The sequence below is a fragment of the Lathamus discolor genome, chromosome 3 (assembly GCF_037157495.1).
Source record: "Lathamus discolor isolate bLatDis1 chromosome 3, bLatDis1.hap1, whole genome shotgun sequence".
Taxonomy (NCBI): domain Eukaryota; kingdom Metazoa; phylum Chordata; class Aves; order Psittaciformes; family Psittacidae; genus Lathamus; species Lathamus discolor.
Genome location: NC_088886.1, coordinates 29,892,817 through 29,901,556, shown reverse-complemented (window position 1 = coordinate 29,901,556; position 8,740 = coordinate 29,892,817). Strand labels below are relative to the sequence as shown.

Genomic DNA, 8,740 nt, shown 5'->3' with positions numbered 1-8,740 from the left:
ACCCTGGCTTTGTGCTGTAACAGGCTATTGTCTAAGAACAATAAAAATGATCGGCTAATAGGAAAAGCACCCGGCAGACAAGAGGTGTTTAGGTTGGGTAGGAAGCCAGGCTGTAACTTAAAACAGCCTGCTGTGGGTTGAGCAGAGGTCTGGTGCTGGCTGCGGAGTATGGGGAGAGGCAAGTCACGCAGTGGGAGGGAGCCCATGAGCATCCCATGTTTGCAGCTGTGGGCGAGTGCTGGGGTGCACGGTGGGATCCCCCATGCTCACACGCATGGCAGTGATGTTGCTGGGTAGGAAAGCTGACAGGACACCTACAGCTGTGAGGGGGCCCTGGGATTGCTCTCCACCCCTTCCCATGGGGCTGGGCACAGCAGGCCTTCCCTAGCACAGCCCCTAGCCTGGCTGGAAAACTCCTAAGTGGTGAGGCTGGCCTAATTAGTCTGCTTAATCTTCCCCCATAAATCACTTCTCCCTGTCCCCTGCAGACTATCGGCAGCATCTGAAGTCATTAGTTAATTTAAATCTGGGAGTTCACACGCTGGCTTATCAGGAGCTATCTCTGTTCCCGCTAAGCGCTTGCTCAGTGCCTTCTCTGGCTCCTAGATCCTATCTGCGCCTGCTTTGAAGCGATGATGGGCTGCCGAGCAGGCGAGGCACGCTGCCTGCTTCCCTGCCTGCTGGCAGGTGGGAGGGGAGATGGATCCTGCTTCACCCCCTCCCTGTGCTCCCCTTTTTGAACTTCTCCTCTGACTCATCCATTTCATTTATGTTTCCACCTTCGTTTCACAAATAGCAATTTGCCGGAGCGCTGGAAGGAGAAGGTGGCTCCAGTGATGCTGCTGCAGCTTCCCCAGCTGCAAGGGGAGATGCCCGGGTCCCATGGGTGAGCTGGCAGCCAGGTGAGCGGGGTCCTGGGGAGGGAGGCTGGTGGGCACCCAGCACCTCCCAGCACCCAGCAGGGACGTGGGGAAAGCTGGTACTGCTGCTGGGGGGAACATGGGGATGTGGGGGCTCGGCCGGGGATCCTAATAGTGGCCTGTATTGCCCACCAGTCTTCCTGTCATCTCTCCACCCTCATCCTTTTCCTATGCCCTGGGTCTCCAGCCCAGCATGAACAGGACTCCCCAGGGTTCTGGGTGGGATGTCTCTTCCCCTCACGGGGATCAAGGCTTCATAAAGGGAGCTATGCTGTGGCCTGGGTGCACACCCATCCTTGCAGCTGCACAACCGAGCTGTGTGGGAAGGCAGCCGTGAGCCGGAGGGTCTCCACAGGGCTGGCACAGCAACACCAAAGCTCAGCTCTCGCTGCAAGGAGGGAGCAGGAAAGAGGGGTTGGCAGTGAGAGGGAGATAGCCAGGCTAGGGACACCCAACAGGAGCTCGCAGCATCAGGGTCTGGCAGCTCCTGGCTGTTTCTCCAGGGAGTGCTGGGAGGGGGGGAGTCATCCTGGCTGCCCTGTGCCACTTTGCACCCCCGGGCAGGCGGCACCCAGGCTGGGGGACTCCTGCCTGGCAAAGCAGCTCAGGGAAGCCGCATCCCACTTCAGCACCCCTGGGGTAGCCCCATGAGAGCGCAGCAGCCAGACAGCCCGCTGGCACAGCACTTGTGGCCCATGGCCCCTGGGAAGGCTCCAGCTGCCTGCACGGGCTGGCACCTCATGCAGGGGTGAGGGCGATGCCACAGACATGGAAGGAATATGTCCTCCCCCTGCACCCTCTGCTCCTGCTGTTGCCAGGAGGGCAAGGGATGACTGCTCTCCTTGGGATCTGCCAATCCAAGCTACATCCAAGGATGTTTTGTGCATCCGTTGGGCACGGTGACTGACAGTCCAAAAGAACTAGAGCAGCTAGCTTTTTGGGGCTGCATCTTTGGCCAGAACGCCCTGATCAGGACATTTTAAAGCATCGTGGTTGCTCAGCAGGCAGTCCTGCTGCCAGGAGTGGTTACAGGAGGGGAGATGGTGCTTTTGCTTCCCAGCTGGCTTTGTGGCTGTCCTCTTCCTCTTGCTTCCCTCCTTCCAAGGGGGAGCTGCAGCCGTGTTTGGTTTTGTAGTCCAAGCTCTGGATTTATTGCTTCCAGGTCTCTGTGTGTTTGTTCATTAAATGAAAGACGGCTGGGTGAGCCTACTTTCCACTCCTCTGGCGCCCCTTTTGCAGCCCGGAGAGGGTCCTTCAATCTTGGGACGATGCCTCCCTTCATGTCTCACAGGCACCCAAACACCCAGCGGGGCCACGAGTGGGGTACACATCTGTATAGTGTTACATGTCCCAGTGCCCCTGGTCAGGTGCTAACCTGTGCCGTGGGTGATGGGGATGATGTGGTTTGGGGCTGAGAGTGAGCAGGGGGCAGGGGCTGGTACTACTCAGTGCACCTCCCCGGGCACCAAGGACCATGCCAGGGCACAGCATGTGGGGGGCATAGGGCACCAGCGGGGGGGGCCGTGGCTGGGCTGGCTCGCATTGTCCCCTGTCCCCAGGCTGATGCTCCATTCTGCTGCGGCTGGAAGACATGAGCTCCCGATTAAAGGATATTTCAACCAGACGGAGGGGCTGCGTCGGCCGGGGAACGTGCAGCAGGAGGGGACTGGGACAGGACGCGTGAGAGACGAGAGGAGAAAGCAATTTACGCTGGAATGTAAATACGGCAGCGGCACGCTGCGCCGCGGGGCGCGTCGCTCCCTCCTGGCCCGGGGACCAGCGTGAGAGCTGCCTGCGACAGCTCAGACCTCTTCCGTCCTTGCCACCGGACGGGAGAGCCCACATTTCGCCTGGGCACTGCGCAGAAGTGAGGAGGAAGAGGGTTAGAGGCTGTTGCAACAAGCCAGTTCCACCGCTGCTGCTCCTGCTTTCCATAGTGAGGGACCAAAGGTCGCATGTCCACTGGCAGAGGGATGGAGTCTCAGCCATCTCCTAATAATCCTAAGAATCAATAGCAGTGTCTCTAGGCCCCCTGAATGTGCAGAACAGCTAAGAATTAAGAGGAGAACTTGTCAGCAGGATTAACTCTGAAACCTAGTGACAACACTTTAAGTATCTGCTATCTGTATCCCTGCTGCTCATTCTAGCAGCCAGCTCTTACTGATGAGCTTTAACTAAATGCACTAGGTTTGTCCTGTAAGAGCAATCTCTGTGGATAAAGAGGTGAGGTTTAAAGATGCAAATATTCCGTGAGATACACTAATTTAAATGTGTTTTGTTGTTCTTTAGCCCGGCTTCCAGGGGTAAGTTTTTAAGGAAGCAAGGAAAGATCCTCTAGCTTGTGAGACAGACAAACCTTATTAAAAGAAAAGACTAAATAAAAATACAATTATTTTATTTTTTTTTTTCCTTAAAAACAATGAATTTGTAGAAATTTCCTTCTGCTCACCCCGGGCAGTGTGAGCCCAGCTGGGGAGCAGGTCAGGTTCATCTACTCCTCTCCCATTGCAGAACATTGCTGGGGGAAGCCATGCCCTCGTTGGCGGGTGCCAGAAGCAGCGGCACATGGTGAACCCCAACCAGCCCCCTCGCTACTCAGGGCAGAGGGTCCATGGCAGGTGACAAAGAGCCTCAAACAAGTCCCTAGAACACCCAGCTCAGGCTCGCAATGGGCTCCTCTCCTGCCCCGAGGCTGGACCCCAACGGAGGGATTTGAGCTCTATGCAGATGCTGGGAGAATTCACACCCCAAGGCAGGTTGGTTTGGGGGTTCTTTTTTAATCTTCCGTATGTTTTTTTTTCCCTTCTTCTTTTCTTTTTGAGGCAGGAGTAATAACTGCTAAAGATGCATATGGAATTTGAATATGAATGATAAGAACAGCTGTGTATATCTATTATGAATGAACATAAACAGAAATGTATAAACTGAGATTTGGGGGCTTTTGGAAGAATTAGTGCCTTTGTTCCTGGATTTTTTTCCTATCAAAGTTTGAACCAAAGCCCATTAGCCTGGACTTCCCCGCAGCCGACCAAGCCAGGAGCTTCATTTCACCCTGGCTCCGAGCCACACTGAATTCTCCTCAACAGCTCAGTGAGCCCTAATCCTAACAAATTTACCCAGAGAAGTGGGTCTCTTATTACACAGACTAATTTGAATGCTTTCCAAGGTTAATTTCTGCTCCCTCTCTCCCTCTCCAAATGCGCTTCCCTCTCCGGAGCCAGCTCCCCCCTTTCCCAGCCCCCCCCAGCTCCCCGTTAGCGCCAGCCCAGGGGGAGCAGCCCCTTCACCACCGCGATGGTTTTTAAACGAGGAAATAATGTGATGTGCGTCGCTGGGTCCCGGCTCTGCCCGGAGGGTTTCTTAATGCCGAGCCACTTCCTTCGCAAATTAATTGCAACTTTGGTTGGGCAAAAATAGCCCTGGAAGCCCCTTCCCCATAGGCTCTTCCGCATGCGATATTAGTTCACAACCTGATTCCTGCGACTCCATTTTCTTCCTTCCCCTCCCCAGCGCGCCGATGACTGCCTGAGAGGGTGCGGGCAGGATGACCCACAGGCGAGGCAGCTGCACCGGGGCGAGGGGACCATTGCTGCCGCCGGCCCCGGCTCTGGCTTTGCAGCAGACTGTGCAACCAAACCCACCGTGGGGAAACCGAAACCCGGCTCAGCTGCCAGATCCATTAGGGAAGGAACCAGCCGTGCCTGGTGGATGGCTATCACGGGAGAGGCGGGGGGGCTGCCGGTGTGGTAGGGGCACACAGCGGGGGATTAAATGGGATGGTTAGGTGGAAGAAGTGTCTAGAGGAGCCAGGAGCCTACCTCACCCACCGGCTGGGCTGGATGTGTCCCCAGGGATGCTTTCTGCTGGCTTTAAGCTGCAAGAAGCAGAGCTTTTCCCTAGCAGCCGTACCCGGGGTTTGCAGTGGGTCACTGCAGGTGTGGAACAGCAGCCTGGCAGCCCTGAGACAAGGGTTTTCTGCACGCCCTAAGGCAGGGGGGTCTGCCCATCTCTCAGCTGCCACGGCAGCTGGGGTTCACTCTGCTTGCTCTGCTTTGCTCACATTTTATTTCTTTATACTCAGTTAGTGCTTTTATATTTGCTCACCTGAGCACTACAGGCAGCCCAGCATCCCATCACCCAGGCAGGGAAGAGGCTGGGATTTGCCCTGCCATGCCAGGGTGGCTGAGCTGGGCTGGAGTGCCAGCAGGAGAGAAGAGGCAGGAGCAGCACCAGGCTCTTCCAGGTAGTAATGCCACAAAGGTGTCCTCTCTGAAATGCCACTGCAGGTCACGTCTGCTGCCACATCCCGCTGCTAGTTAACCTCCTGTTGCAGCTTCCTATCTCCCTGAAGCCACGGTGCCAGGCGGTCATCTCGCAGAGTGGATACCCGTGTTTGATCATTTTGCTGCAGGCGTACGAGCTACACGTATCAAAGCCGAGCCACATCTTATCTCCTGGCTGTGTTCCTGCCTGTTCCCAGCCCGGGATTCCTGGCTGCAGAGTATTCACAGCAGTTTCCTGACACCGTATGTCATGGTGGATTTGAGGTGCCAGGCTTTTTTTGGGGGGGAGCCCCGGGGCATGTCTCTGTTGTGCCGGTCGGAGGGACATCAAATTTAGGTTGAAGAATGTGAATCACAGCAGCCAGGGCACAATCCCATGGGGTCACAGGGGGCCTGTGCCCCCGTCCCCACTGAGGTCCCGTGAGCTGCTCCTGCCCCACTGCACTGGGGAAGGTCCAGGACAAGCTCTGTCCTGCAGAGCAGGTGGTGAACGGGCCCGAAGAACAGAGGGAGAAGGTGCTCGGTGCAGGATGGGCACTAGCATCTTGTTACCAGCTTTACTGCAACTAAATGTGGAGGCTGGTGTGAAGGGGCAGGGCATTTGCTTTTAGGGATGGCCAAACTTACTGAGAGTTTTGGTGGTGAACACTGAAAGAGGAAGTTTTAGACGGGAAATAAAACGCTAATGCCTCAGGGCTTGAGATGATCCTCGGTGCAAAAGCAGGAAAGTAATTAGCGCTGTAGGTGGGGAAATAACCAGCGTCAAATGGAAGCAGGGCAAGGGCAGGTCGAAGGGGCCATGAAGAGGACGATGGGCTGGAGCTCTTCGGGATGTGACAGAGACCAAGCCCGGAGCCTCCCAGGACTTCTCCAGCACATCGTCTTGCCGGAGGGGCTGCGCCTGCAATGCCCCAGCCCTCCTCCTTGCCCCCGATCCCACTGGCCACAGGCCAGGCAAAAGGCTCCCCTGAGCTCGGCGGGGACCAGTCCAACCCCGTGCAGCTCCAATTATCCCTGGCTGGAGGCCTTCCAGGAATCCCATCCCCAAGCTCTCCCCCGGCCCTGCTTCCCCCACTCTCCCCCCTCAAAGCAATTTGACTTTTATAGTAATAACTCCTGAACCCTGAATTGGGGCCGTGCCAAGGAAAGCCGCAGAAAACAATGTGATGGGCCTCGGCAGGCGCGGAAACTCCAGCGACCGAGACCAGCCCTAAAATAACTTTTGAGCGATTGTTATTTATTCTGGGAGAAAGTTCGTTCATTCACAACTCGGAGGGGAGATAAATGAGGGCGGGCTCGGGCTGCCCGCCCCTGTGCAGTGGCAGCCGGCGGCAGCAGCCAGTGCTGCAGCACAGGGTGCAGCCCCATCACTGCTGTCCTGGTGCACGTCCCCGTCCTTGTGCCCTGCTGAAAGATCACACTCGTTTTATTTAATTACTTAAGAGCATTTGGGTTCAGCTGAAAGCCCCGGGCTCTGGTGGAAGAGCTTGGCTTCAGGCTGCGTTCTGCATGAGCTGCCAGGCTCAGGGGGCTGCACACCTCGTGTCTGTGCCTGGGTGTGTTTCGGCTTCCCCTAGCACACTGCTCGGTGTGAGCGCTGTGATGCATGCCGCTGGCTTGCACTCCTGCCCCGGAGTTCAGCACACGCGAGCCGTCGGTGTCTGATGGGCAGCGGGTGGTACAGGCAAGCGCCAGGCAGGGAGCACAGACAGCGTCCCACTGCGGGTCCTGGGGAGCATCAGTGTACGCACAGCAGCTGCCAGCCCGCATCAGCCAGGCGAGTGGTGCCACCGCAGTAACGTGGTGCTGTTTCCACAGCTCTGAGCTGCTGCAGCTTCCCTGCAATTCACCAGGGCTGTGTCAGAGCTCTGGCAGTGCCAGAAGAGCCTTGGGCAGGCAGGGCAACCGCGGCTGCCCTCTGAATCAGGGAAAGTGCTCTCCGGGGAAGGCAGGCAGCCAGCAAGGCAGTCATTGGCACTGTCATGCATCTGCTTGTGCTGATGTGTTTTATGGCACGTCACTACAGTCTGAGCACTGGTCAGTATTTGAAGTGCAGGGGTGGCTCTGCCAGCCAGGGTGACAGGGGTGACAGAGACTTCACAGGACAGTTCTGCAGGCAGGTGGGACAGGGATGGACAGTAACCTGACTGGGGCCAATAGGCATTGCCAGCTCTGTGTGCAGATCGTCCCCAGGAAGGATGCACAGCCAAGAGCACCTGCTCACAAGCATCCCCAGGGTCAGGCTCGTTCCTGCTCCACCATGGCACCAGCCGGCTCAGCCACGATGTCACAGTGGCACAGAACAGCATCTGCCCTGCACACCGGCTGGTGGAAGGTGCACTGAAAAACCCTGCCACATCCATTTGCTTGCCTGGGCCACCCCTCTTCTGTTGCTGCCCGTAGTCCAGGAGACCTTGCTGAGGATCACCTAACATTTCTGCTTTTGGATTTGTCTCTGATGTGTGAACACAGTGAAACTGGGGCCCTGGAGCTGCAAAAGAGACCCGGCCAGGCGCTGCCAGGAGGGTGATACAGTCCTGTCTCTTAACTGAGAGAGGAGAGAGCGAGTTTATGTGTAACAACACAGCCTGGTCCTGGATAAACCATCACTCGGCCGCCCTTGTGGCACAGACTATGGGGAGAGCAGGGTCAAAGCCAGGTCACAGATGGGGCAGAAGCAGTGCAGTCAGCACACACAGCTTCCTTCATGGCACGGTGCCCGCGCCGGTGGGACTGGCCCTGCTGGACCACATCCCCCATCCTGCCAGGCAGGAAAGCCTTCGGCCCGGTGCTCCTCCTCACCTCTCTGTATCCCCTGCCCTCTGCCCCGCCACCGCCATGGGCAGCCCGTGCTTGCCAGCTGCCTCTCAGCCTCACCACTGAGCAGCTCGTGCTCTTGGCAGGCAGCGCGGGTCTTACCGGCCGTTATTACAATGATTATTTTTGTTTTTCCAGCTCGAAGGGGCTCTCCTCTCGCCTCGCTCCTGCCTGGCCTGAAGCCAGGTGGAACTCAGCGCAGGGTGAGAGGAGCAGCGAACATCCTGCGCTGTCAGGGCAGGGGACCACGCTGGGATGCACGAGATGGGGCAGAGGAGAGAGAAGATCCTGCCCCTCCCCTTAAAGGTTCAGATTGGAAATCAACACCCGCTTGGTTAATTCATTAGCTTCAATTAGCAACTCTGAAGCTTAGATCAGTTAATGGGCTCCCTCCTGCTGGTAAATCTCCAAGAGGAGCTCAGCAAGGTTATCTGCACCAGCAGTAGTGAGGAGAGGATGGGGATGACAGCAATTGAATTAGGAAGCTGTTAAATGAAGAAGCCAAACTGAGTGAGAGCAGGGACGATGCAGGATGGCCACACCACTAAAACCCGGGGCAGAGCAACATAATGTGGCTGTGCCTGGCTGACTCAGAGCTGGGGGATGAAGCAGCAGCTCCCCATGGACACCAGCTTAGGCTGGGGTTTGGTATTGTGTTTCCAGCTCTGTCCTTTGTAGATCCCTTCACCAGCACCACGTTCTCCCTATGTGGGCTGTATC

At 56.7% G+C, this 8,740-nt stretch overlaps 1 long non-coding RNA gene across 1 annotated transcript; it reads left to right on the top strand.

The window, feature by feature from the left end:
* The first annotated feature begins 512 nt into the window (after positions 1–512).
* On the top strand, positions 513–4,311 carry LOC136010903 (uncharacterized). The gene is made up of 3 exons (XR_010611054.1): positions 513–687; positions 797–902; positions 2,480–4,311. It is a non-coding gene; the product is annotated as an uncharacterized LOC136010903 (long non-coding RNA).
* Positions 4,312–8,740: the final 4,429 nt, after the last annotated feature.